Here is a 20,627-nt window from a genome sequence, read left to right on the forward strand (position 1 = left end):
TGCTTTGATCAGGAATATGTATTGGGCCCACAGCCACTGTTTACACATAGGTCTGTAATCTATTATCATAACTATCAGGCTAAATTTTTCTTCTTCTCTATTCTTTTCTCATTTCTCATTATTTTAATTATGGTTTGGTAGTCAGAGAATATTTTGCTATTAGCTGTGACCAGGAGTCCTACAGTATTTAGACAAATACTGTAAAACACCATGAATTTTGAGGTGCTGCAAAATCATACAGGACAGTAAGAAATGTCCATGGAAAAGACTGACAGGGCTTAATTTTTCATAAAAATCTGTAAGATCTTTGATGTAATTTTTATACATAAGTTTAATTTTTTTTTAATAAGAAAAGATCAAAGTCATACCTGTGATATTTCTGAAACCAGAACACTGCATTTCCTTTTTATGGAAGTCTACTGAATTTTGTTTAATCCCATTTAAATTGTTACATCATGCTCATAACTGCACTGTTGAAAAGCCACTCGCTTAGTGCTAATGAGTGTGTTTTGATACTTGAGAATGACTTGACTTGGTTCCCAGGAAAGGGATGGCTGTACCGTATATCCAAGATTAGTTGGACACAGCTTGGTTTACAACCCATGAATATGCATTCTTGAGGGCTAGCAAAGTATGGTTTTGGATGCTCCTCCTGAGGATAAAAATGATGGATGTTCTGTTAGTCTCCTGTTAGTAGATGGTTTCTGATCTTCATTATGTTAGAAATTTCTAGCCAAACTTTTGTTGTCCAGAGGGCGTTATTTTTTACACTAGGGTGTTAAGAGGGTGGGAGAAGTAAGGGGTCTTTTATCTTTTGCAAGAAGTTTAATATTGACTGAGTTGAACGCCATTTGCCTAGGTGCCCTGGAATGTCAAATAAAATGTAGAAATATATTTCTATGTAGAATATATGTATGAACATGTAGAATATGAAGTAAAATAAATTATTTAAGATTTGCTGTGGGAGAAATCACACACCATCTTCTCCCAGAAACAGCTGGGAAAGGACTTGGGAGTGCATAAAGCTGGTTTAAGAACAAGAAAACAGAAGAATTGTTTGGCAATAAGTTTTTTTAATAGCTGAAGCTCTTCAAAATGGTAGAGGGAAATTGAGCAAGCTCATCAGCTGTCTGCATACAACCCAAAAGGTACCAAGTTCATAATACATTTTGAGACAGGTGAAATAAGCAGGATTTTTACACATGCTGAGCACTTCCTCCAGCTAAAATGAGTCGTGTGTAGTTTCTTCCCATTCATCTACTAATATCTCATTCAGAAGGACCAATGCTTTCAGACTGTGAGGATCATGCCCTACTTCTCAATTGTAGGATACTGAATATATGGCAAAAAAGTAGTCGCTAAATGATGTGCCATTAATTGATCAAGTCTGATAAATCTGCTACCAGTCAGGCCATCATCAGGGAAAGTTTTATGTATCTTTCTTTTAATCTCATAGGGAGGTAACCTGTGGTGCAGTTCCTTTTCCTGTTAGCAGGCAGCATATGTACTTCCTTATTTTGCAATCTACTGTATGCAATGTCATTATGTCTTTTAGTACAGTGTTTATTGAACTTTCTGAATCTGTGATTTCCTTTTGATTCACCTCTCTCCCTGTCATTTTCTTGAATTCTTCCCTTTTTTGATGATAGATTTTTGTAATTGCTGCCTGAAAAGTAACTTTTTCAGGGAGACTGGACTCACTGACAGCAAGCCAAGGTAGCTGGTAGATCAGTAGCTACCCTAGATACTTGCAGGATCTTCTCAGTCCCCAGTTGTCAAAACTGAGATACTCCTGACAAACTTTGAGTTTTTTAACACTGTGAGTATCATTGTCCTTTGGCAACCCGTGGTTTGAGAAACAATTGTTTAGCAGAGGCAAAGTTCCCACTGAATGATGAGTTCCCCAACAGCACAGTTTTAGAAAGTGACAGAAAGCAGGTTTGTTTAACCTGGACTCAGAGAAGGTCTGCTGATAGTGGCAGAGGACCTGCGTAATTCCAGAACAGCACAAAGTCTCTGTGATAACCTGAGTTACAGCTACCTTCTCTCATGTTTCTCTACAAACAAAATTATTCTTGGTAAGGGATAGGGGCGATAGAAGAGGTTTTGATGTTGGTATATTTGCTTTAAATGTAAGGAAAGAATGTAAGTATTTTTTAAGTGTTGTATATCCATTGTTTTAGATCCTTGATCAGCCAGTCTTTAGTTAGAAGTTGCAAAAGACTATTGGAAATCTATGAGGTTGTGTTACCTTGGTTGTTTAAAATAGGGCCAGATAGCATTTATAACCCATGTGTTGTAATAGTCACTGTGTCTCTGAGATAACCCTGTTGTGCAAACAGGAAGATGCTGTTCTATCACAATCCAAAGGAGGGGTTCCAACGCTACTGGGATTCTCTGCATGGATCCCCATCCCCCAGGCTAGCCTGGTTATTGCTATGCTCATCTTGGTCTCTCCTATGTGAATGCCCCATTGAGTTAGGATCAGGGCACTGCTTAAAGATCAGGAAAAGGTAAAGACAGCTGAAGTCTGGTGGATTTGAGACTGAACTAGAGTGAAAGAGAGGTGAAAAGTCAGTGATCCTAGGCTGTGCTCTCTTCACCTGTCACAGACACTGTTTGACCTGTTCACATCTCTGTTCTTCTGTTTAACCTACCTGTCATGACAGTTACTCTCCACTTGCAAGGATTATGAATAATGTGACTATTAAATAGCACCACATGTTATGCCTGGTGCCTTCCCAAGACAAATACACAAGCAAGTATTTGTTAATAGTCGCTCTGCTCCTTGTTTCCAGAAGGAAAAAGGAGAGAGGAGCAGACTGTCCTTGTGATAACCTCTTGTACTTCAGCAAAACCTGTCAGAAGAGGGCTGCAAACCATTAGGAACCCCAAGGAGAGACTGCAGAGCCCTTCAAAACTGCTGGCATGGCTAGGATAGGCACCTCATGGAGAATTCCCTTTTCAGGAATTAGTATAACATTAAGTATCTTTGAAGTAACACCAACCCTCTTTCCATCTTCTTTCCTGTGTAGCTGTCTTCGGCCTCTCTACCACTCTCACAGTATTTCAAAGGGTTCATTGAAATACTTGCTGTGAGGCCTTAATATCCTTATTATTGGAAGACAAAAGATAAATGGCAATCACGCAGCTAAAATGATCTGTTTTTTCTAGTTTTAGAAACACAAAAATGTACAGCAAATATTTATATAAAATTCAGGTAAAATACAGGCCAGAATGCTCCAGAAGGAAATAATTTCTATGAGTGCACCAAGAACAGCATTTAAGAACAAGGCTAATTTATGAAGCCCATCCTTTCAAGCAACCATTTTGAAACAGGCCCTCATATTTCCTGTAATTATTTATCTAATTCCACCAATATTAATTGATAGATATTTCCTGGTTCATGAGTGCTCACTTAAGCTTCATCCTATATTAAAGAAATTGATACAACTCAGGGTTTTGTGTCCTAAATGCTAATACAAGGAAAGCTGGCAGTAGTAAAGTCTTTCTCCCAGGATATTGTTACTGGGGCAGATGCAGCTGTGGGTGAAAGCCCGATGTAAAATCTGTGTAATAGCTAACTACCACCAAAACACTCTAGCAACAGCATGGTTGGACATCAGGAAATTAGGGACAAACAAGTCTTAGATGTTGCTGTTAGGAGAGAGCAAATTTTGGCACTTAGAAGGAATATGGATGGATACCCTGGGACGCAGATGTAGCTGATGTGAATATGTGAAAGTTGGCATTGTGATCATGCTTTCCAGCAAACTAAGTTTTCTGTGACCTGGGTCATGGTGGTCTGTTTTTGTATGGCACTGAGGCACCTCAAAGTGTGGTTGACCTAAATGAGTGAATAACCCCACTGAACATGGGGTATATTTGTATACCTGAAATTCAGTGTCTCACATTGAACTGGCCTTGGAAGCGAAAAGGATGTTTTCTGGGGAAAGGAGAGGAAATGTTGTGGTTGAGAAGGAAGGTAAAGACAAACTTTTTGAGAGAGCAGTTACTCCTCTTCTCTGTAGTAATATCCAGGAAAAGAGAAAGCAGGAATGTGTGCTTCATTGTGCTGTGGAAGCTGCTCATGTCTAGACGTGTAATGTGACAATATAAGTCAAATATACAGTACCCAGATTACTGGGATAGAAAAGTGTGTAAATGTGAAGTAGATGGGCACATAATCACAGTGAAATTCCATGCCTTTATTCACATTTCATATGGTGAAATAAACAGTAGTGTTAATAAAACTGTGATATAAGTATTCTCACAGGAGTTGCATATGTGAGCTTTTAGTATTTGACTTTTGGCATGTAAACGTGACAGGAATTCGGTAAGTGGCTAGTGACAATTTCTATGTGTGCTTGTGGGACACAAAATTTCTATGAAAGAAGTTGAAAAGCAATTTTTGCAAGGCTCCCATAAACCCCTAGGTCCTTCCATTAAGTCTCAGTGTCTCAGAAGCCCTTATGTCTACAAAGGCAGAAACTGAAGTGCTTTGGTAGCTAGAGGAAGATTCCGTTGTATGTATATGTGCTTGCCTCCATGTGTGTGAGTTCACAGCTGTGTTTTGAAGTCTGCACATAGAGAGGGAAGGTAATATAAAAAGGAATATACAGGTTTAGAAAATATAAATGCAGGCCGGTTCTTGGGCTGCTGTTGATTGCTTAGCTGCTTAGAGCATTGTGGTTTATCCCGAAAAAAATGAAAAAAGTATGCTTTGGAAACTTAGACAAGGTCCTGGTGTAAGACAGTAAAGGTTCTATCTGGACTGGAGTGTTTTTTTTTTTTAATAGATTGCACTTGGCAGGAGGAGGAGAGTTACTGTAGTTGGTAGCAGGGAGACACGGTGTTTCCTTCCCCATCCCGACCAAGGTGAACATATGTCCTCTAATTTCCTATGGCCTATGTCAGGAAGAGTATTTATGGCTAATTTAAAAGCATACAGAAAGGTAAATGCAGGGACCACTTTTTTCCCCTTGAGTTTGCATAGGAAAATAATTAAAGGCAAACACTGTATATTGTAAGGAATATATTGGACTGCATATGGCATTATTTGTTGCAGATTACAGACCCAGTGGCCTGATCCTGCTATCACTGAAATGAATGGCACATTTCCTATTGATTTCAGGGAAAGAAAGAGCAGACTACAACCCAACATGAGACAGGTGAAAGCTGCTCCTTTAGAAGTTTGCCACCCATTATATTTAGACCCCCAAATTACTTTTTCTTAGTGTCCTGGGAAGTAGATGGACTCAAATTGTTCATATTAAAAGTGTAATGAGGATTGTTTAAAGATATAAATGTTGTCTTTAACACTGCTGAACCAAAAACATAGAAGATTCTGCCAGTGCATGAAAGTGAAACTAGCTGAGAACAAAAGTGAAACCAACAGGCAACTCTCCCTTCCCAGGCTAAGTGAAATGCAGAAATCCTAAAGTGCTGATGCTTAACAGTAAATTTGATTTTTAAAATTTCCTTTGCTTTTATTAGTGTGAAAAAGTGTTAGTGATCTAGAAGAAGATTTCCCCTAAGATAGGTGTTTTCTCATGATGGTATCTCTTTAAAAAGTCAGAACCACTTAAAAATGTCAATTTTTTCTTTATGATATTTAGGGGCATCTGTACACATCACCCTCTTTTTCTTACACATTTTCCTTTTGCATGCACTGCATCACAGACTTGTAAGTCATATACCCTTAATATTATGACAGAAGCATGTGCTAGAGCAGGACAGAATTGACCTTGCTTACAAAAGTATTGGTAACTGTAATCAGCAAGTTTCTAGAGAAGGGAAAGAAAAAATACCTTAAAAATATATTTAAATGATGGTCAATTGCATTTAATTGATAAAACACCAAAAAATAGCAGTGTAGCAATGGGGAGAGACAGACATTCAGTTCTTCCTGCCCAATCTAGTAGGATCAGCAGGAGACAAATGTACAGGAAAGTGGGGAAATACCAAACAAAACAACAGCAGAGGGTAAAAAAAACCATTGGATGCCATGGAAAAAAAAGAGAGAATGGAGGAAATAAGTGGTTTAGATAAGTTGACTGTGAGCAAAATTCTTCTTTGGTTCACATTTGTCAGTGTCTAGGAAATTGTGTGTAAAAATACATGTGTGGCTACAGTGTGCTGTAGATCTGAGCAGTATGAGGAAGATAAATATATGGAAGGAAAGGGGTACAAGATGATGTATTTTTTTAAGGCAGTTTAGTCATGAATACTACACCCTACAGTGCTGAGGCTTTCTGACCACGATTTATGTTGATAAGGCTTATTAAATGACAAACTGAAGCAGGATGTTTTGTTTGTTTGTTTGTTTGTTTGTTTCATTTAACACACTGAATTTGTATTCGTTATCTTAAACAATTTTCCCTCTCACATTTGTTTGGAAAAGTTTGAAGCGAAAAGGGGGGGGGGGGGGTGGAATGGTCTATAGACAGTGATTTTAGCTGGTATCTACCGTGCAGGTGGAGGGAGGAGATAGAAGTCTCAAAACTACAGGCCTATGTAAATTCTGCAGCATCAGAAGTAAGTACAAAATAATACAAATCACAGAAAAATGGGTAAAGCAAAGACCATATTTATCTGGGAAGGTATTCAACTTTTAAAGCAGAGGAGGGAAAAGTTGCTTTGGGAAGAAATATTTCAGGACTTTGTCTCTCATGTAAATGGCTTTTAAAAAATTTCAGTGTATGTAAAATAAATAAATATATATATATATATTTAAATATAAGATCATAGCACTTGCAGATTAAATGTTGCTAATGAGATAGAGCATGCAGTGATATAGAGGCTTCTAAGAAATTAAAAGCAGGCCTGGGGAATCTGGTACTTCAAGTGACAATGTATGGAACTAATTTTTGACATGTGTAACTGACTTATCAAAGCCAATTTTGAGAACTCAGAGTAGAATGTAATAAGAGTTTTTAAAATGCTTTTCAGAAAAAAAGATATAAAGCTTTTTGAGGGACAGATAATTTGAATGTACAGAAATGTGCCTGGGTATACAACAATTTTAATCTATTCCCTCTTATGTTACAGAGAGCATGGCACAGCCCCTGTTCTGGGACAGAAGGACGGACATCTAAGGGACATGAGCATTTCTTCTCAGGTAACCTGCTCTTACTGATGGCTTGAGAGAGAGAGAAAAAATAACTTTTCTGTTCAGATTAAATAATACCTGACCTTTTGGCCTTCTAGATTTTGGTGTTTATTGACATTTCAGGCAAACATAATACTTTTGTTTTATTTTGAGAGAGGTGAGGAGGCAAAGTGTTGTGAGGGAGGGAAGTTAATGCCAAGTCCTTCTGACGTCCGATCGGTTGCAGGAGAACAGCAGTGCTGACAGTGGTATTCTGGATTTTCCCATTAAAAGATGCAAATTATAGGATATTATAGAAAGATCAATGTATTTGTGAACTGTGCTGTGTGTTTCAGTTTGCTTCATATTAGAACAGCAAATAAATTGGAAGTAGATGCTACGATCTCTGGTTGGTCAAAGGCAGGGCTAGAAAAAATAGTTCTTTCTAATTGTATGTGGTTTTATTGTGTTGACAAATATATTTGATGTGGTAGCAATTAAAAGTAGTCTGTTCTGATTAAGTTGAAGGGCCAAGACTTGGTTTTAAAGCATGCTGGTTAATTAAACAAGAGTCAGTAAATGGCATAAAGTTCTAGATAGGATGCTTTTTGAGAAAAATGCAGTTGCTTGAGGTCAAATTCGTGAATAAGTAAAATTTTCTGATCAGGAAAGAGTCTGTATTTCTGAGGTATTTTATACTTTGTGCAAGCTTTTTATACACCAATACATAGAAGAGCTGTGTTAAAGTGTTGGAGTTGCTATTGTGTTACGGTATGTCACTTGTTCTTCTTGGTTTGAATTGTTGATTCAACTCTGATAATTAAGACAAGAGAAAAATATAAATTCCATTTACCAAGTAGGATGTTTGTAGCATTGAAAAAAGTGAGAGATTAAAGATGATTAGAGGACTCTAAAATCTATAATGTTGTTCTGTAGCCTTTGAAAAGGCAGAAATCTAAATAATAATATTTTTACAGGGAAAATAATATACATTATCTAAAATAAAGTATTAACTGCTGTTAGAAGAGTTTTGAAATAAATAGTATGTGCAGATAGGTAGTTAGGATTTTAAGTATTTTTCTTCCCCTATTCTTTCTCCTCCAGGAAAATAGAAGGATTTCTTTCAAATACAAAAGGAATAAATAAATACAATTGGAATGAAACATTATGCTAGATATTTGGAGAAATTTGTTTTCTCATAAGTATTTTGGTTTTAAATCTAATTGCCGTGAAATAGTTGAGATCTCAAAGTTTGTGGGGAGGAAATGTTTCAGCATCTTTGTTCATACCTGAGGAATCCATTTTAGAAGTCTATTTTCCCTGTTTGCAAAATACATTTTTATTAGATCTGTGTATTTGGGTTAAGACTTACTTAAAATCACTTAATTAGGTTATACTTAAATTCTAAGTGATTTAAAAAGAAGGATTATGATTATATGACAAAACATAACACTATTTTCATTGAAATTCTTAAATAAAGCCCTTTTAACATGCCAATTTTTAAAATCTATAAATTTAGGGTGTTAAAATAGTACAAAATATAAAAAGGCTGAATTTATAACGGAATGTATAATCCTGTACCAGTGAGGAAGGATTCTGTAGGTACGTCTGGAAAATGGCAGGAGGTCATTTACACCTTCAGTTTGGTTTTGAGCATTTTTCTTGTGGTATTGTTGTTCTTCTTATTTTATTATGTGTATGTAAACACTTACGAAAGGTTTGTTGTTGATTTGTGAAGAAAAAATACAGAGAAAGAGGTAACAGTGTAGGTGCGCTTAGCTAGATGGGGACTGATTGTGTTTTCCCAGGAAATTCTGGAAAATATATCAAAGTAAAATTTTCCACAGTAAAGAATAAATTCTAAATAATTGTATTCGTGCTGTTTGAAATAGCATGGCTGTGAATTGTCTTTAAAAACCTCCTGTAAGTGTTCAAAAAGAGTGCAACATAAAAAGGTTTTCCAATTGTGTTTTCTCTAGATAAATCTATGGGTTGTAGGCTGATTTCAGGGGCAGGGTAGTAAAAAATGAACTTTAAAAAAAGGAGCTACGTGTGGGCTTTTCTCATAGATAAATTTGCCTTTTTTTTTTTTTCTAAAAAGGGAAACGTATATGTGTTTCTTTCCTCTATGTTGTTTATAGTTTGAAATAAATAATAAATTTGTAGTGATTTAATTTTTTTAAAGACATATTTGTATTAAAAATCTGGCAATAGGTTTGTTTTACTTGTAATTTAATATTGGAGAAATAGGAGAATGTTTCTGGATATTTGCATTTGTTTCAGAGGCTGGAGCCTAAGGTAGATTTCTGTGTAGCCTGTCAGGCAGTTACACGTCTGAGCTTGTTACAGTCTGTAGCATTACAAATTAGAGCTATTTGACTTTTATTTGCTGCATGAGGCTTTCATAAAAAAAATGCAAATAAAATAGAAGAATAGAGGATGAGGTCTGCGTGTGTGCAGGGGCTGTTTTGGGGTGCGATACCGTCCTGTGGAGGGGGGCTGGGTGAGACCCAGAGGGTTTTAGTCCGAGGTGCTGCTTTTGCCTGGACTTGTGCTATCTGCCCCTGTCCCTCACTGACTTTATAAATTGAGTCTGACTCCAAGGGATATTTTTTAGTTCCCAGCAGGGTAGTTGCATGCACATTGTTTGCTACTTATTTTAAGAGAGGAGCTGTAAAAGTGCTGTATGTGTTAGTCACACGTATACTGAGCACCTGTATGAAGAGTGTATGGGAAGGAGGGCAGAACATGAATGACTGATTTTCACATTCCTTTTACTACAGGATAGCCCAGCATTTCCTAGTAACTTTGTCACGAAGTTTTCTGGGGGTTGTAAAGCTATTTTGGAGTTAATTTGCTTATTACAATTTGCCTCCTCAAACATAAATAAAGAATTTTTTTAAAGCCCCACCAGCTAGAATAAGGTATTTCACCAGTTTTTTACTATCTCTCAGGGAGCGCGCAGTTAATCCCAGTAACGAACAGTTGTGGCCGGGACCAGAAACCACACTGCGGGAGTACTGAAACCCGCCACAATGGCAGCGGCCCGGGGCCCGCCGCTGGGCCGGGCCGGGCCGAGCCGCTCGGAGCGAGCTCCGCCGGCGAGCCGGGGCGGGGTGGATCTTCCTCGGGGGCCGCGGAGGCACCGGGCCGGGGTCCCGGGCAGGACCCGCCGGGCAGCGGCGGGGGGGGCCGAGCGGGCCGGCGGAGGCGCCTGGGCGCCGCAGAGGGTTAACGGCGGCGGGCCGCGGGGGCCGGCGGGAGCTGTAGGCGCCGCGGCATGCCGGGAACCGCCACCAGCGGCCGGGATTCGCTGACAGCAGCCGTGACGGCGCCCGCCCGCTCTGGCGTGGGTGGGCCAGAGCTGTCCCGTCGGGCGGGAGCTCCGGGCCGGCCCGTCCGCACTCTGCCGCCGCGCTGGGCCGGCCCGTGCCCGGCCGGGGGGTCTCTGCGAGCGCCGGCGTTATCCCCGCGCCCTGAACAGCGGCCTCGGGCCGCGGCCCGGCCGGGGGCGCGCCTCGAGCGCCGGCAGGTCAGTGGCCGCTTTGTCCCGGAGCCGGTGGTGCTGGGGTGCCCGGCCCATCCTGGCCAGCCCCGGTATCGGCGGAGCCGAGGCCTCCTGGTGCCCCTCGCTGCTGGCCGTTCCGCGCCCGGTCCGGGCCATGGGGCATCAGCCCGGTCCGGCAGGGCTCGGCCGGAGCTGCGTCCTCCCGAGAGGGATTTGCTCTGGTTAAACCACACGGGCGGCTCGCCCGCTCTGCCCCTGGGGCTCCTGCCGTCCCGCTGCGCCTGTGGCTGCCCGGGGCCCCGGAGAGGCACGGGCTCACTGCGGGTGCGGACCTTGGCTTCCAGTTCGCGCTGAGCTCCGCACCGAAGCCCAGAGCACAGAGATGCCTTGCTTGCGCGGATAGCAAAGGCTGGCACGTGGCAAGAGGGGATCGAGTGCTTTTATCTGCAAGTTGGGGTTTTTTTCTTTGAGTTTTTTAAATGTGAAGTGGAAGAATGAAGGTGCTGAAGTGCGTTGAAGTTATGGGACAAACCCAGGAATCAAACGGGACTTGGTAGTTTACCGGATAGAGAGGTATTTTCTTTCCGGACATAGCGATGAGGGAAGAAAAAGGAGGCAATTAACGCTACGTGTTAATTTAATGTAATTTATACCAGTAGTGTGAAGTCAGTTTTTGTTCAATCTGATGTTTTAAAGTAACTTGTTAATTAACTAGGGATAAGTTACTCTATGTATCAAAGGAATGACAAATAATAAATCAGTCTAAGTGACATTAGTAAATTTTGTTTGTGTATTTTTGTTTTCCTCCTTACGTTTTTGAAGCATATCTTGGGGTTCGCAGTTAGCTGAACTTGGGGCTGAACATACTTAAACTTCTGCGAATGGAAATATTCTTGTGAGGTTATTTTCCTTGCTAATAGTAATCCTCCTGAGATTCAGAAGAAGACTAATTTATTATAACTACTAAATCAAGTGCAGAGAATATTACACTGTTGAGCTCAAACAACAACATAAAAAGGAAATACACCATAGTAGGCTTGTTTTCTATTGCTCAGTTTCTGGGAGAGGTATGTGAGGAACTCTACAAACATTTTTGAGCCAGAAAGCACATCAGATTTAGCCAATGATATCACCTGAAGTACAGTTCTTAAAGTATACATAGATGGTTCTCAGAAGAAAGAAGTGAAATCTATGGGTTTTTTCAAGGAAAGGTATTGTTCCACTGGAGGAAAAAAAGTTGTTTTGCTTATGAAAGAAATTATTGAGTAGCCACAGAAAAGGGATAAGTGCCTTTAGTGCCAGTGTTATAACCTCCGGTGGTTTGGACTTGCAGAGTGAAGCTGGTGAAGATGGCTTGAGGTACAAATCAGCAAGTCCAGAACAAAATAAAGCAGAAAAGATCAAGGCAAGGGAAATATGATTAATCTATTGTAATGTGCTTTAAACTTGTTAGTGTATGGCCTACTCTGTTCCCATTCTAACCATTGCTTTTCCAGTTTTACAATAGTAGGTTTTCCTAGATTCTGTTTTCTTATTTCAGTGGCAATGCATTAGCACTGCAGTTGTGTTTTAGCACAATAAATACAGAATATTCCCTTGCCAAAAATGTATGATCTACCTGCAAATACTGTACTGTATTAGTAGTGGAAGCTACACGCAAAGGGGGTCAAATAGTTGAGGGTACCCAAAGGGAAAGACAAGATTAGTAATAGAGGTGATCTAATCTGGCAGCGATTGTACACTTAGGTGTTGGACAATTTTTGAAGAGCAAAATACGATGACAGAGAAATTAAAGGTGGGATGAAATGCAGCAGTTTTAGCAAAAAAAGGCTGTGCAGACTACCTTGTTACCCTGTGTTTCATTGTGAGGAAACTTTGATACTGTACCACATGAGGAAATAATGTAAAACAGAGAAAATTTGGATTAATTGCATTGTAAGGTGACTTTGGAATGAACTGGCAGATAATAGGTAGAAAGAGACTATACTGAGGAAAAGAAGGCTGGAAACTGGAGGTTTTGAGGACTATTGGAATTCTTTCCTTAGTGATACTAGTGAAAAAGTACAGCAATGATAAAATCTTATGACACGAAACTGGTGGACTGTATTAATAGAGAGGAAGATTGGAATATCCATGTGCTGACATGATGAATCAAAACTGAGATTAATAGAATTAGATGAGATTTAGTGATGCAACTAGAAGCTGATGACAATTTATTCTGTCACTTCAGTGACAGGTTGGTAGTTGGTGTAATAGTCAGCAGGAGAATGACAGCATGTGACATGGCTGAGAAAATAATAATAAAAAAAGATAGTGTCCTAGAAAGTGTTAAGGGATGGATTTCCTGTATGTATAGAAAGTATTGCTGTCAAAGTGTATGACATTAATAAGATCTTATGTGGAGCCCAACTATCACCCACATTCAGATAAATGGGTTCAAACAGATGGATGGAACAGATGCAGAAAAGGACCACATGGATGTTAAGAGGAATAGAGGGGCTTGACAGAGAGACACAGAAGTGACAATTACACTTACGTAAGGAAGGAAAATAATTATATGAGCTCAAGATTAGAATAAAGCAAAACAAATGTGTGTGAAAGGGATAATGGGTAGACTTTGCTGGAAATTGGAGGAAGAGCTTTAACTATCAGACTGACGATATTCTGGGGTAGTTTCAAACGAGAAACAAGTTTAATTTTCTTTTAGAAGGAAGTTTGATATATCCAGGAAAGAACATCAATGTTGGGTTCTGCACAGGGGTGGGGAATTTGACTTGGGAATCCTGGATATCCCCTCCCATAATATCACATTCTTGTCTATCAGTGGACTCTGAGATGGATATGTTAAGTTACAGTGGGTCCATTTTGAAAAGTGCTGCTAGTTTTTGTCACATTAATTTCATTTTATGGCTCTTAATTGAGTAGCTTGGTTGTGCTTACTCTGAACTATGTGTTTGGTTTGGACACTATGGCTTGAATTCATGCAGTGCTACCTGACTTCTTGTGCCTGGATGGGCTACTTGTAGGAGTCTTAATGGAACAATTTTTAGGTAAGTTTTTAGGTATCTAGGCCAAGACAATGTTGCATTCTAAAATGTATGTATAATCAGTTTCCTTGGGACTTTGTGTCTTTTTTTTCCCCTGCCTTTTGGACTGTAGTTTTTACATACTGCATATAGTGCAGTACTCAATAAGTAACAGAAGAACCTAAAGATTAAAGAACATTGCTTTTCAGCAAGGCTGCTGTCCTCTAGGTAGACAGTTTAGATTTTTACTTGGCATTTTGGCTTTTGGGAAATCTCCACAGGGTAGGGAGTAAAGCAAGCTTGCTCAGTCATCCATTTTATTTTTATTTTTCAGTCCTAATAATCTGCTACATCTGTAGCAGATTATTCAAAGAGAAATAATATGTTTTAAGGAGGTAACTTCCTGTTCAGTGGTCAATAGAAAACTAAGTGATAGAATCAATCCAATCATCAATTTATGCATTAAGTGCTACCACTGGCACTTTCAGTAGTTGCTGAAGCAAAGAAGTGAATTGATTATAAGAATTAAACTTCCTTCATATGCCTAGAGGTGAACAAGTAATGAAAATGGAAGGCTTATTTGGTATGAGACAGTATGAAAGACTAGGAAGAAAGAAAAAAAAAAAGACTAACTGATTTCTTGAACTTTTTTTCTGTAAAGTGGGATTTGAGCTACAGACATTTATCTTGAAGCTTACAGGGCAGAGGTGTGACCAAAGAGTGATGGTATGAGTGTGGAATAAAACATACTTGTTTGTTATTTAACCCAGATTCCTGAAAGTTATTTTATTCTTCTATTATGAGTCTGATTCTTTAAAGAAAATAATTCCTATTCATAGCAGGTTCTTTCTCTTGTTCTTTTCTTAACCTTTTTGACTTGAAAGGAAGTTGTGGACTTCCCTTTGAAATGGTAGGAATACTGTGTTAGGCCTTCAGCAAAGAAAAATTTTCTGACCTGATTAGCTCATGTCATCCTGCCAGGCTTTCTGCCACTAAAAGAGGCACTTCCACTGGTGTCACTTGTTTCTAGTCCTCTTGTGCTGTATTATGCCTCTTGAAATAACACTGATTGGGGAAAGTCATGGAAGTGAGCAGCGTTCACATGATAAGGCTGATAATGACATTTGTGTGACTCAAAAACAAAAGCAAAACAGCTCATATTTTAGTGTTCAACAAAAATAAGATGTTACTGCTGTCACCAAGAGCAGGCCAAATCCATTCTTTTGCTGGTTTTAGGTAACCACATCTGGGGGGAGTGTGTACATGTGTCTGCTCACACACATGTATGTATAAACATACACCTGGTTTTGCTGCAGGTGCTGGCTGATGAGTAGAAGTAACAGAGAACTGATATATAGGAATACTGGGAACCTACACACTGAACAGAACCAGAGTATGGCAGGGCTTGGTTTGGTATCAGTAGACTCAGAAAGGGAGGGCTCACTGCAGCCTGTGGCAGCATTTTTGAGTTGTTTTTTTAATTGCTCATTGTTTGGTTTTAATTATTTTTTTGTAGGAATACTTTGGAGCCAGGCCATTGCTTCTGTAAATCTTCAGATTTCCACTGAAGTCACCAGATGGGGGATAGCATTTTACACACCTCAAATAGACAGCCTTGTGTGTGAAAACATTATTATGGTGTCTTTGGCCCTACATTGTTTTTAAACAATGGTGGTTTTGAAATGCCAATTTCAGTGGTTAAAACTGCAATGGTAAAAGTCTTTAGGAAGTCTGGAATCCAAACATTTTAAAGAAATACAGAGAATTTGATGAAAAATATGCAGATGCATAATTGGGATTTAAAGATAAATAGCAATCTGAGATACCTTTTTTGCTTGCAGCTTCTGTCATGGTAGGGTCCTAGTTGAACTTTCTGCCCTCACATTTCCCCTAGGAATGATACATTTTGTTTAACAGGCATTCAAAGTAGAGTTCATGTTTGTGAAATACTGGGAGTAGCCAAGAGGAAGTCTTCTTGTGTTTTGGCACCAGAACTGTCTGGCATGTGGATTTTTAGGGAGACACCTGAGGACTACAGATTTTTTTTAAAAGGATGAGACAACAGAGATTTATTACCAAATGTGGTCTATCATTGGGGGCTGAAAGTGAATGTATCATGTAAGATGACAGTGTTAGCAGTGGTGTGAGTGCCATGCATTCCTGAACTTTGTTCGTTTCATGTGGACAACTATCTCTATCACTTATCTACAGTTCCAAAACTAGGTAGAAGAGACATCAAGGATTAAACAATGAGCAAACAGCATTTCATTTCTATGGATGATATTTTCAGCTCAAATCAATATATTTCAGTGCGTTGTCGGATTGAAAAAGGGTAATCTGTTGTCATGGCCATATTATGTCTCCAGTAAACACATGCTGCACTGGATTTGCAGCATGCACAACTATTAGAATTTTTTTTTTTGAGTAGTACTTGATTTCCAATATTGCTGGTGATTATAAAACCCAACCCTCACTACGTATGCATGTCCTACTAAGCTTTTCCTTGGTTTGCATAGTAAGAGGATCTGGAGCTCCCCATTGCAGTCACTTCTGAGAACTCTAAACAGGGAATGGCAACAAAAAGTGGAATTTTGAGTTTTAACAGGAGACGCACTTGTCAATCCATAGCAGGTAAAAGTGAAAAATCCCCGTATCAAGCACAAGAAGTTTGTAGTACCATTTGTATTGTTTCCTGTTTGAAAGGTGAACTGAACAGACCTTCCCATAAAGAGCAGCATACATCTGCATGGCACATTGGATTTGCAATCTGTAGACTCAACTAGTTAATGTGCCAGCTACTGTTTGGCTTTAGGTTCTGTTTGTCTTCCATTGCTACATTTGCCTGGAGTGTTTTGTTGTTGAGAAATTTGGGACTTTATTCCCTGAAGCAGGCTAGATTGCTGATGCCCAAGGTTTATTTGAGAAGCAAGGAGTGTATAGCTGTAACACAGTGTGGTAACCTAAAATGCCTGACTGACTCAGTTTCAAAGTTAAGACCTGAGCTTCGCAGCTGCCTTGTGTTTGCAGATTTCTGCCCTTCTCATAGAAACTATACCCAAAAGTGTGCAATTGCAGATGAGTGACACATCAATCAAAATTTGTGCTTAGTTGGTTATTTATTATGGCACTTAATGTTACCAGTTCCATCCCTTTCTCTCAACCTGCTGTTCTCTGGCTCCCTTGTTTCCTGCAAGCTCTGCAGAGCAGGGCCGATCAGCTCGAAGTGCCTTATGCTAGGCCCACAGGAGTCCTGTACTGCAGGAGCTGACAGCAAGAGCCAGCTGGCAAAGCCCAAGTCTGAACCATGGAACCCCAGCACCTGCTGCATGTGTAGCATGCCAAAAGGAAGGAGGGTTACATAAATACCTGCTTTTATATTCGCCCAGATACACCACTTTAACATTTGCTGAAGATGTATGCACAGGATGTGTGCTGGGGCTGAGAATGTCTGCTGCAGCCCCTCCAGCTCTCCCTCCCATTATTATAGCTGAAAGAAAAACAGTTACTGAGAAGAAATTCTTTACTGAGGGTGATGAGGCACTGGAATAGGTTGCCCAGAGAAGTTGTGCACGTTCCATCCCTGTGAATGTCCAAGACCATCTTGGATGGGGCTCTGAGAACCCTGGCCTTGTGAAAGGCATCCTTGCCCATGGCAAGAGAGTTGAAAGTATATGATCTTTAAGGTCCCTTCCAACCTAGGCAACTCTATGGCTCTATGATGTGATGATTCTGTGATTCTGTGTGCTGTGAAATAGCTTCAACCAAAATCACCTCACCCTGCACACCTGTGCCATGCTGTTAAAGCACTTTTCTGCCCTTTCAGGCAGAGGAGGGAAACTGGAACTCCTGGGTGAGTGCTAAATAGTGCACGGACTCGGAGGGGTACCATGAGCCTTGCAAGGAGATGGAGTAGATGCCTAAGGAAAAGCTGAGGATCTGGAATTCCACACAAGGTATCTTGCCTCACCCCATCATTACAATGAACTCAGCAGTTGATGAGGTGCATTGAGAGATTTGTTGGCATGTCTGAATGGTTCTTGTTGAGACATTAACAGAATGGACAATGAAGCTTACATTCTTAGGTATTCTAGTTTTTGCCTTCAGTGTGCACTGAGGCAGGGTGTCTTAATTTGGGGCTATGGATTTAGGCAAAGACCCACTGCAGGGCTCAGCACTGCAGCAGCCAGGCCCATTATTGAATCTGGCCTCACTGCAATAAGTGTGAGTAATGGTAAGAGAGGCATGAGAGCAGAATGACTGTACAGAGGGGAGAGCTGCTCTTGAGTTGCTAGAGTGAAAAACATATTTGTAAAGGGATAAAATTAGTGCTGGGTACAAGAATGCCATTTAATAAAACAAATGACTACACTGTTCAGGGGCAGGAAAAAATATGACACATCACAGATAACCAGCAGTCCCCCTCTCCTGTCTCAGGGTTGCTGCAGAGCAGACGGCATTTCTGGCAGCACTGGGCAGGCTGGGATGAGAAGTGGATCCCAGTGCTGAGGCTTCCTGAGTGCTGAGACCCCTGAACCACAGGTGTCACTGTGGGGACAGTGAGTGACTGTCTTGGGTGCTCGCCTGTGGACTTGTAGTGAGAAGTGTTTTCCTCAGGTACCGAGAGAGCAGGGCAGGAGGGAAACATGGGAATGTGGTCTCACTGAGATGTGTATTGCTTGTGAGGTACTTGTGGCAGCAACATCACAGAAAAACTTCATAATAAAAATCAAATACTTCTTATTGGGTGCTCTTTTATCCTCTGTTCATTGTGGTTTATTGCTCCTGTGCTATATTTTTGTTTTCTTTGTCTCCTTTTGATGTCGTCATCTGTGTGGTTCTATGTCCCTATCTTTTGTTCCTTATTGTTGCATTTTTTAGTCATGCATGTCACTACTCCTTTAGCTTTCCTAAAGACTTCTTTCTCATCTCTGTTGTGATCTGCTGTACAGCTTAGCCATGATCCATATGATGGAGCAATGTAGCCAAGCTGTGGGCTGACCGAGGTTTGCATCACTGCCCTGACCCAGATTGCATCTGCAGTCATCTGGAACTGACTACACGCCTGAACTGATAAAAGAGGCTGTGGAAATATGGATCTCTGGGGCCTTGGCAAGGTATCCTCATATGTGTATGCATGTTGATGTGTGAGTACACTCAAAATGCCTGTCTGTTACATCAGCTCAGTGACTGGGTGCTCCTTTGGGATTTGAAGCAGCTTACGGCAAATGGGAACAGACCTGCAAAGCTCATGAGAATACTAGGATTAACCCTGGAAAGGGGGATATGCCTGTTGCTCAGGAATGTGTGATGCCCATAAGCAAGAGATGCAAACCCCCTCATTTGACCTTTGTATAATTCTTTCCCTTCCAGTGAGTCCCTTTCCCTGCCTGTGACTCATCTTCTTCTAAATGTAGACTGTAAGCCTCTCAGAGGACTGCCTTTTTCTCCAAGCAGGGTAGCATAAAAAATAGCAACACTTTTGAATAACCAGTATGATTTTTTTAACACAAAAAAAAAAAAAAATGGAGGAGGGCTTTGCTTTGTCTGTGCTTCTCTGTCAAGGGGTTTATCAGTCCCCCTGAGAGAACAGTGGGGCAGGTTCTGTCCTGACCTGCAACAAGAAGGTTGTTCAGACAAGAGGTCTCAGGACCAGCACAACTGCAGTGCAGTGGGCAGGAGATGTTATAATAAAAGATGGGTAGACTCTGACAGAGACCAACAAAACTTTCATAGCACCCACATACTTTCCTTCCTATTTCTGACCCATTTGTAATTGTCAGCATTCCCTTGGTAACTGCAGTGCAGCTTACAAGAATGTCCAGTAGGAAGTTGCCTGCTCCCTTCAGCAGGTTTCCCAATGCTCATCTCCTTTCCTCCAGCCTCTACATGCACTGTCCAGCTGCCCAACTTTTCTTCTAAACACTTGGTGAGTCTGGTGACCACTGTTACCTTCCATCCTTTCCTTCAGCTCTACAATATTGCCTTTGACTTGTAGTAGATCTCTTTTCTGCCTTTTCTCTTTCCAGATGCTTATGCCATATTCACCTGTCCTCTGGAACACAAAAGAGTGAGGATCAGCAGTGTCATTTATTCTGCAAAAACTGAACAGATGAGAACTGCTGTGACAGCCAATAGACAAAATTAAAAATTAAGGAAAGGCTGGTATGGAACAAGAGGAAAATTATCCCAGCATTTTGCATTTTTTGTAATCAAGGTCCTGTCTTTGGAGGGTGTTATGTCAACTACACACTTGGTGAGGCCTATAAGGATTTTCCTTGTGTAATACCTGCAGGAGTTAGGCCTAGCCTATCACACTATTCTAAAAGTGATGTCCAGTAAGCAATAGGTGGGCTCTCTTGGGAAAAATGCAGGAAGAAAACTTGGTGAGAGCTGGATCCTCTGCAGTGTCACCTCTCATGAGGGATTGACAAAAGAAAAAAAAAAAGGTGAACTAATTCACCATGGGGATGGAAGGATGGATGCTTCCTGTTTTTTTCATTGCAAAGTGTATGATAGTTTCATGCCTTTAATTGACATCAGTGCAGTGTTGTTCAATCCAATGAAATTTGAATCCCACAATGAATTTGTTTTCTACAAGTAGATTATGAACAGAAGCGTTTGATTTTTATCAATTATGTATTTTTGAGTTAAAAGCTATTTTGTGTATATGTATTTAACAGCAGGAAATGTAGCAAATGTTTATTTTTATTAAACTAATAAAAAGGATAAACCTATCATGGCAAATTTTCATTTGATTTCTTTGGTCTTGTTTCCCTTAACATAGACAAGAGGTCATAGTGTGCAGCCCCAGGTATCAGGATGCAGAGTTCTTTGCATCAGGTAGTTGGTGTCATACTAGTGTGTCTTGTTTCTAAATGAGAGCTGTGAAGTGGCAGTAGTGCTTTAACTGCATTCACAGGGCACCATGGCCAGGTTGTGGCCCCAAGTTGCAATACGCAGGGTACTGCTTACCTGTTACAATTAAGGTGGCACCTTACATTGG

General features: G+C 40.4%; 1 long non-coding RNA gene across 4 annotated transcripts in view; it reads left to right on the forward strand.

The window, feature by feature from the left end:
* Positions 1-20,368, forward strand: part of LOC136558412 (uncharacterized) — a 74,902-nt gene extending 54,534 nt beyond the window's left edge. For 2 of the 4 annotated variants that reach the window (XR_010783876.1, XR_010783875.1), the window contains 4 exons: positions 7,051-7,120; positions 17,448-17,577; positions 18,574-18,738; positions 19,405-20,368. This is a non-coding gene — a long non-coding RNA (uncharacterized lncRNA). Of the gene's footprint in view, positions 1-6,499; positions 6,538-7,050; positions 7,121-17,447; positions 17,578-18,573; positions 18,739-19,404 lie in introns of those variants that run through there. The other 2 variants (XR_010783878.1, XR_010783877.1) reach the window with 2 other exon arrangements.
* Positions 20,369-20,627: the final 259 nt, after the last annotated feature.

This window comes from Molothrus aeneus, chromosome 6, assembly GCF_037042795.1.
Source record: "Molothrus aeneus isolate 106 chromosome 6, BPBGC_Maene_1.0, whole genome shotgun sequence".
In the NCBI taxonomy this organism is placed as follows: Eukaryota; Metazoa; Chordata; class Aves; order Passeriformes; family Icteridae; genus Molothrus; species Molothrus aeneus.